Raw genomic sequence first — 8,013 nt, 5'->3', positions numbered from 1 at the left:
TGCCCCCTCCAGAGAGAGAGAGAGAGAGAGAGAGAGAGAGAGAGAGAGAGAGAGAGAGAGAAAGGAGGACAAGTTATACCCCTTCCAGTGTATCCTCCAGTGGCCTACTTCTTCCAACTAGGCCCTACACAGTTTCCACCACCTCCCAATAATGACATCATTTTTTTCCCCCTTTTTTATGAAGGTTTATTTTAGGTGCTCTGTGAGATGTAGATATTTGGTAAAACAGACTGGGGACTTCTAGACGCTTGCATTTTTTTTCCCCTAATTGCCATCAAATTGTTAATCCCACAATGGATTAATCAGTGAACAAGGTCAGAGCCCACGATCCAGACATTTCCCAAGAGTTCCCACTCTGAACATTGCTGCACTGGGGACCCACTTGAGCCTTTGGGAATCAGTCCAGATCTAAACACCATAGCAAGTGTGAAAAAGAGCTGTCTACCACACAGCTTCTCCTTACTCTCCAGTGGAACCCTGATTAAGCCTTTAATTTCTTCTCTTTATGTCAAAATAATGCTTAGGTAGCCATTTCTTATGAGTTTAGGTTATCTGTTTGCTTTCTGATAAGATAGGTGGAGAGTTAGATCTCTTATACCCTGGTGGTTTGAATAGCGGCCCCTCCCAACATTCAAGTCCATCTGGAAACTTAGATGTGAATTTATTTGGAAATAGAGTCCTTACAAATATAATTAAATTAAGGATCTTGAGAGATCATTTTGGATTTATGGTGGGGCTTGTTTTGAGTGAATTCTCATCAGTAGAGGAGAGGACACATAGTGATATACACAAAGAGAAGAAGGCCATGTGGAGATGGAGGCGAACTGAGTTTTGCAGCCCAAGCCAAGCAATGCCTAAGGTTGCTGGGAGCCACTAGAAAACTGGGAGAGAAGCCTAGAACAGATTTTCCCTTAAAGCCTCCAGGAGGAACCAATACTCCCAACACCTTGATTTCAGATTTCTGTGATTTTCAGATTTCTTCAGAACTGAGATGGTAAATTTTATTTTATTTTTGTTTGAAACCACCTGATTTGGGATAGCAGCCCTAGGAAATTAATACATTACCTCTCCATCCCCCGTGCAGCTACCCCCATGTTTACATGATAATGTCTTCTAAACATTTTTATTCTTGAACTTTCCAGTGATGAGAACGTATTACAAAAATTCATTTACTTATGTAGGGCAGGGTCTTACTATATTGCCCCAGCTCATTTCAAACTTGTGGGCTCAAGGATCCTCCTGTCCCAGTCTCCTTAGAGTGACTAGGATTATAGGCATGTGCTATCACACCCAACTGCATTGCAATTATAAATGGTAGACAATAAACTTTTATAGGAAAGGGGTGAGGGTGTAAATATGCAGAACCTGGGGAAGATGAAGGTCACTCACAACCTGGCTGATCTGGTGAGAGTGATTGTGTGCTGAGGACTGAGATTCATGTGGCTTAGCTATCAGGATTGATGACTGCAACCACCTGTGTCAACACAACTACTTACTCCAGAAATTCTTGTCCAGGAAGATAAATCTGTCAACCAGTAAATGTTTCACTGTTTGCTTTAAAAATTCCTGAAAACCAATTTATTTAAACAAGGGATTACTCATTTGGGAACAGAGCCCTCTTCCCGGGACAGTTGGCTGCTCACCTGAGCAAAAAAGTCCACATGCCAAATGAGTGTGTGCCAATCAAAACTCATTCCAGTTGGATGCGGTAACACACACCTGTAATCCCAGAGACTCAGTAGACTGTCTCAAAATAAAAAAAAGAACTGGTAATGTGATTCACTGATAAAGCACCCCTGGGTTCAATACACAGTATCAAAAAAAAAAAAAAAAGACTTACTCTAAGTATTTTGCCTCAATCCTAAACTATAAGCTAGGTTTGGTGGTGTTTACCTATAATCCCAGTGGCTTGGGAGGCTGAGGCAGGAGGATCACAAGTTCAAAGCCAGCCTCAGAAACTTAGGCCCTAAGCAACTGAGTGAAGACACTGTCTCAAAATATAAAAAGGATTGGGGATGTGGCTCAGTGGTTAAGCATTTCTGGATTTAACCCCCATAACAAAGAAATAACCCCCCCCCCCAAAAAAAAAAAACCCAAACAAAACTATACATGAGGAACTTTGTCCAGTCCTAATCAGATTCCCAAACTGAAGAACCTACCTAAAACCCCCTGAGTTTGGATACAAAAACCCAAGAAATATCTGACCTTGGATTGCCCCTTCTGGAACCCTCTTGGGCTAAGTCAAGGTGAACTGCTGTCTCCAACTGCAGATAGGTAAAAAGCATGGCTTGCATTGATGCACAGTCTATTCTAGTGGTGTTTCTGGAAGGTGGCAGTGACACCGGGCATGTGTTTGAGTGTGTGCATGTGTGTGCCTGCTGTGCAAAAGTGTGTTCATTTGTGTGAGGACCTATGTGTGTATGTATATGTATCTGGTGACCAGAATTCAGGCTGGAGAGGTTGAGTCCAGCAATATTTGAAAGGTCTTGGATGCCAAACTGTGATCAAAGAATCTGTGATGGTGGCTTGGGAAAAGTCTCAGGAGCACAGACAGCGTTTAGGAGACACCCAAAGTAGTTGGAGCATAAAAGCGGTGAGATTGCCATACAGCAGTGCAATGTATTCAGTCCTTGGCCACTCTCCCATCCAAGAGGCAGAGTCTTTCTCTTCCCTTTAAGTTTGTACTAGCCTTGGGACTCATTTTGACCAGTAGAATACAAGAGAAGCAACACCGTGTCATTTCTAAAGGTAGACTTTAAGAGATCGGCAGCTTCTCCCTTCTTCAGTACACCTTCCTTTGAAAGCCATCTGCTATGTAAGAAGTTTAATTACCTTGAGACTACCATGTTGTGAGGAAGCGCAAGTTAACCCCTTGAAAAGGGAGAGGCCACCAGGAAGAGCAGATGTACCACAAAAATGAGTGAAGCTTTCTTGGAAATTCCATTCTAGCCCAGCCACCAACTAAATGCTCTGAGTCAATGACCCCAGTGATACCACATGGAGCAGAAAACCTACCTTGCTGTCCCCTCTTTGAATTCCAGGACTCACAGAATCTTGAGCAAGCAGAATGATTGTTTAATGTCACTAAGCCATGGGGAAATCTGTCATGCAGTAATTGTCTAAACAGCTTACATTTCTTGGATATTCAGTTCATGTCAAATACAGTGTTAGCCTCTTATACCCTAAGCCTTGAGGTAGAATTATTATTATATCCCTTTTATAGATGGGAATACTGAAGATGAGGGAAAGAGTTTTATGGAAAATAAGGATGGGGTATTTGGGATGTAGCAGGAGGGGGATTGAATAAGGAAATAGGACACTAGGGGAGAAATGGTGCTGGAGAAAACTGGTGGCCTCTGCCTTGGGTGTGGGCTCCGTTAAGCAGATCTGGTTTTCAGAGAGGCTCTGTAACTCTGCATTTGGGCTGGCTCCTGACTTGAAGTGTTTCTTGCTCCAGACTTCCCAGTCAATGGATATATAAGTTAGCCAATCTGCCCCACCTCCACAATAGAATATCCAGGGAAAACTTGAGTTTTACTAACACTTGAAGTTCACTTACTATTATTTGAAGGGGAGAGGGGATAGTAGGGCCTGAGAGTCCAGGGCACATCTATTAAATTGATTGGTTTAAAATGTTTTATGTCTTGGATTTCAGCAGCCTGGAGAAACTTACCCCTTAATGAGGAGTTTCATTAGATACAGATTGATATGCAAATCCATGCAAATAACACACAACTCTTGGGCCTCTTGAGACAGGTTTTTGGTTTTAACAGGATTACTTCATTGGGTCAATTCAATTGGGTAGAGAAAAGCCCTTTGCAAACGGGATTTTCATATTAATAAGAGCTGCCATGAATTGTGTATTAGGTACTTGATGTGTCTATTTATAATCCCCTAACGCAGCACTGAACAACCTCTAGATGAGCCAACTGCAGACAGAACTTTGCAATTAGAACTCAGGTTTCCTTACAAAACCAAGGAGCACAAAAACCATGATCTTAAATAATGCCTCCACCTAATGGTAGAGGCCCTTCACACTAAGAGCCATGTTCCATTCCTAAAATATTAACATTGGTTTCTTAATTTTAACATGGAGAATTCACAAAGTATATATATATTAGGAGTTTTTTAAAACGACACTTTTTTCCTGATTACAAAATAATAACCATTGATTGGTGAAAGAGAATGGAAGATACGTGTGCACATTCTAGAGTCAGAGGCTTGGGTTTGAAGCTCAAGTTCACCATTTCCCAAATGTGGGAACGAGGCCAAATGGTGCTTATCCTCTCTGCTTATAATCTGGAGATAATGGTGGTACTAACCCCTAAGATGTGACGTGAGAATGAACTGAATATTTTATGGGAAGCCCTTTATGCCAGGTGCTAAGGAATTACCCAGTAAATGTTAGTATGTGCCCAGTAAATAATGAAGATTTTAATGGGAGGGATTTCATTTATGTATTTATTTCTAACTGATGTAAAAATTATATATATTAATAGGGTATCATGTAATGTTTCAATACACATGTACACATTTCAATACATTGCAATGTTTAAATCAGGATAAACATATCTCCTCAAACAGTTATCAGTTCTTTTCGGTGAAAACCTTCAAAATCCTTTCTTCTAGCTGTTTTGAAACAATAATAACATATAGTCACCCTACTGTGCAATAGCACCTCAGAGTTTTTTCCCTCCTATCTAACTGTATCCTAGGATCCATAGATCAACCTTTCCCCATCTCTTCTCACCACCCCCACTCTCCCCAGACTCTGATAACCACCCTTCTACTCTTGACTTCTATGAGATCAACTTTTTTTTTTAACATTTATTTTTTAGTTGTTGGTGGACACAATACCTTTATTTTATTTTTATGTGGTGCTGAGGATCAAACCCACTGCCTCACAAATGCTAGGCAGTGTGCACTTTTTTTCTTTTTTAGATTGCACATATGACATATGAGTGATATCGTTCAGTATTTGTCTTTTTGTCCTTGTCTTATTTAGTATAACATAATGATTTACAGTTCCATCCATGTTGCTGCAGGAAGGGAATTTCTTAATCAGTTGAACAACCAACAAAAGAGCAGCAGGAAAAGTAATCAAAATTTTTAATACTGTTTGTATTTGAGCCCTGGTCTTAAGCTTCAATATATGTGGAAGAATGATGTTAAATAGTGCAAGATATAAAGGAGAAAAAACACATTGTCAGTTGATGGGCATGTTTTTGGAAAGCAAGTACTCATTTTTTTTTTTCCCAATCATCTTATGCTGGAGATTTAGTGTTTGTTTTTGTCTTTTTAACCATTTGCCAGCATATATTTAGGTGTGTGATACGGGTATTTCCTATGTGCCCCTCCAGAGCCATTTTCCGATTTTCCATTCTCCTGCAGGCAGTGGGATTTTTAGAGACTGAATCAATGGGTTCCCATGTCCCTGGGCTTCTGATTGGCTGCACAAATGGGAAACACTAGCAGAAGTTCAAAGGCAGGAACAGAGTGAGGTCAGGACTTCTATTACTCTCTCTTTCTGGGTTCTGACACCTTGATTTCCTTTTGCTTTTTTAGACCTTGGCACAGTAATGACTACTGAATTCTTGCTGATTCTGTTTGGATCCCCTTTTATTGATAAGTCCAGGAACTTGGTGAGCATTATCACACTTCAGTTTGTGTGATTTCTCTTGACTTATCTTCAAGGACACTGATTATTTCTTCTGTTGTTTTCAATTTGCTCTTAAGCTATTCAGTGTTTGTTTTTTTTTAAGAGTTTCTGTTTCTTCATTAATGATTTACTCTGTTCATTTCATTATGACAATATTGTCCTTTATGTCTTTAAACATATGCATAATAGTTCTTACCTGCTAATTCCAACTTCTGGGTAATCTTGGAATTGTTTTTTATGGACTTCTTTTTCTCACATGGATTTCATTTTGTCTTTGCATATCTAGTATTTTCAAAATTATATATTGAACTTTGCAGGAGAAATGCTGCAGAGGGTTTCAAATCTGTCATCTACCTTTGGAGAATGTTGAGTTTTGTTCTTTCTTTCTTTCTTTCTTTTTTTTTTTTTTGGTACTAGGTATTGAACTCAAGGGTGCTTTATCATTGAGCTACATCTCAAGTCCTTTTTATCTTATTTTAAATTTTGAGTCAGAGTCTCACTAAATTGCTAAAGGTCTCATTAAATTGCTGAAACTGGCCTCAAACTTGTGATTCTCCTTCCTCAGCCTCCTGTGTTTTGGGATTACATGCACGACTATGCCCAGCTTGAGTTTTGTTCTTGAAAGTTGTTGAATTACTTTATATCATCTTAATTTTGTGGTTTTTACCCTTACTTCTTAGGGTGAATAACACAGTCTTAGAGTTAGTCTTCACTACTGAGATGTGGTCCTTCTACAGTTTTAATGGAAGACTTTTTTTTTTTTTTTTTTAACTTAGTTCCTTTATCTTGAGAGAACTTGATCTCTATGTTGTGTCTTCCCTGCACTGGGTGTGTGCTCAAATCTCAGCTCTTTTTTTCCTTCCAGCTGTTTTACCTCTTGGGACTATTTGTAGTCTTGCTCTGTGCACATGCAGTTCCCAGTGTTCAGCTAATGATACGTGGGGAGTTTATGTGGAGGTTAGAGGTTCCCCCTTCTAGGACTTCCTCCATTCTGTGGAATTCTGTGAATCTTCTATTCAATAACCAGTTGCTTTGGCAACTCTTTTCTGACTTCACAGACCAATAAGACAGCAGCCTCTCTGCCTGGCTCTATCTGCCATGCCAGACACACAGGGGAGTGTCTTGAGGGCAAGAGCAACATGTGTGTGTTCACCTCACTTGGGGTGATTCCCTTTTTGTTAAATGTCAAATCCCGTTGTTTTTCTGCCTGCTATTGGTTACTCTCCAATGTCCTCAAACAACTGTATTTTATATTTCATTCAGAAGTTATAATTGTGATCATCAGGAAGAATACTATAAGCTACTATGCTATCTCAAAGCTTTATTTTTTGCCTATATTTTTGAAATTTGCCTTCTTATAAGGCATATTCCTTGCCCCCTATAACTTATTCTCACTCCAACATCCAGAAAAAAATGTTAATGTTAATGTTAGAACATTAAGTCTTATGTTATTCCGTTTTTTTGTTTTTGTTTTTTGGTACTGGGGATTGAACCCAGGGTGCTCTACCACTAAGCCACATCCTTTTTATTTTTATTTTTTAAATTTTGAGAAGGGTCTTTCTAAGTTGTTTGGGGCCTCACTAAGTTGCTGAGATTGTTCTTTTTTTAATTGGTTGTTCAAAACATTACATAGCTCTTGACATATCATATTTCATACTTTAGATTCAAGTGGGTTGTGAACTCCCATTTTTATCCCGTATACAGATTGCAAAATCACATCGGTTACACATCCACTTTTTTACATAATGCCATATTAGTAACTGTTGTATTCTGCTACCTTTCCTATCCTCTACTATCCCCACCTCCCCTCCCCTCCCATCTTCTCTCTCTATCCCATCTGCTGTAATTTAATTCTCTCCCTTGTTTTTTTTTTCCCTTTCCCCTCACAACCTCTTATATGTAATTTTGTATAACAATGAGGGTCTCCTTCCATTTCCATGCAATTTCCCTTTTCTCTCCCTTTCCCTCCCACCTCATGTCTGTTCAATGTTAATCTTTTCCTCCTACTCTTCCTCCCTGCTCTGTTCTTAGTTGCTCTCATTATATCAAAGAAGACATTTGGCATTTGTTCTTTAGGGATTGGCTAGCTTCACTTAGCATAATCTGCTCTAATGCCATCCATTTCCCTGCAAATTCCATGATTTTGTCATTTTTTAGTGCTGTGTAATACTCCATTGTGTATAAATGCCACATTTTTTTTATCCATTCATCTATTGAAGGGCATCTGGGTTGGTTCCACAGTCTAGCTATTGTGAATTGTGCTGCTATGAACATCGATGTGGCAGTATCCCTGTAGCACACTCTTTTAAGGTCTTCAGGGAATAGTCCGAGAAGGGCAATAGCTGGGTCAAATG

The sequence above is a fragment of the Marmota marmota genome, unplaced genomic scaffold, assembly GCF_001458135.2.
Source record: "Marmota marmota marmota unplaced genomic scaffold, marMar, whole genome shotgun sequence".
NCBI classification, from domain to species: domain Eukaryota; kingdom Metazoa; phylum Chordata; class Mammalia; order Rodentia; family Sciuridae; genus Marmota; species Marmota marmota.
The sequence above is the reverse complement of the archived record's forward strand: the minus strand, read 5'-3'. Positions refer to the sequence as shown.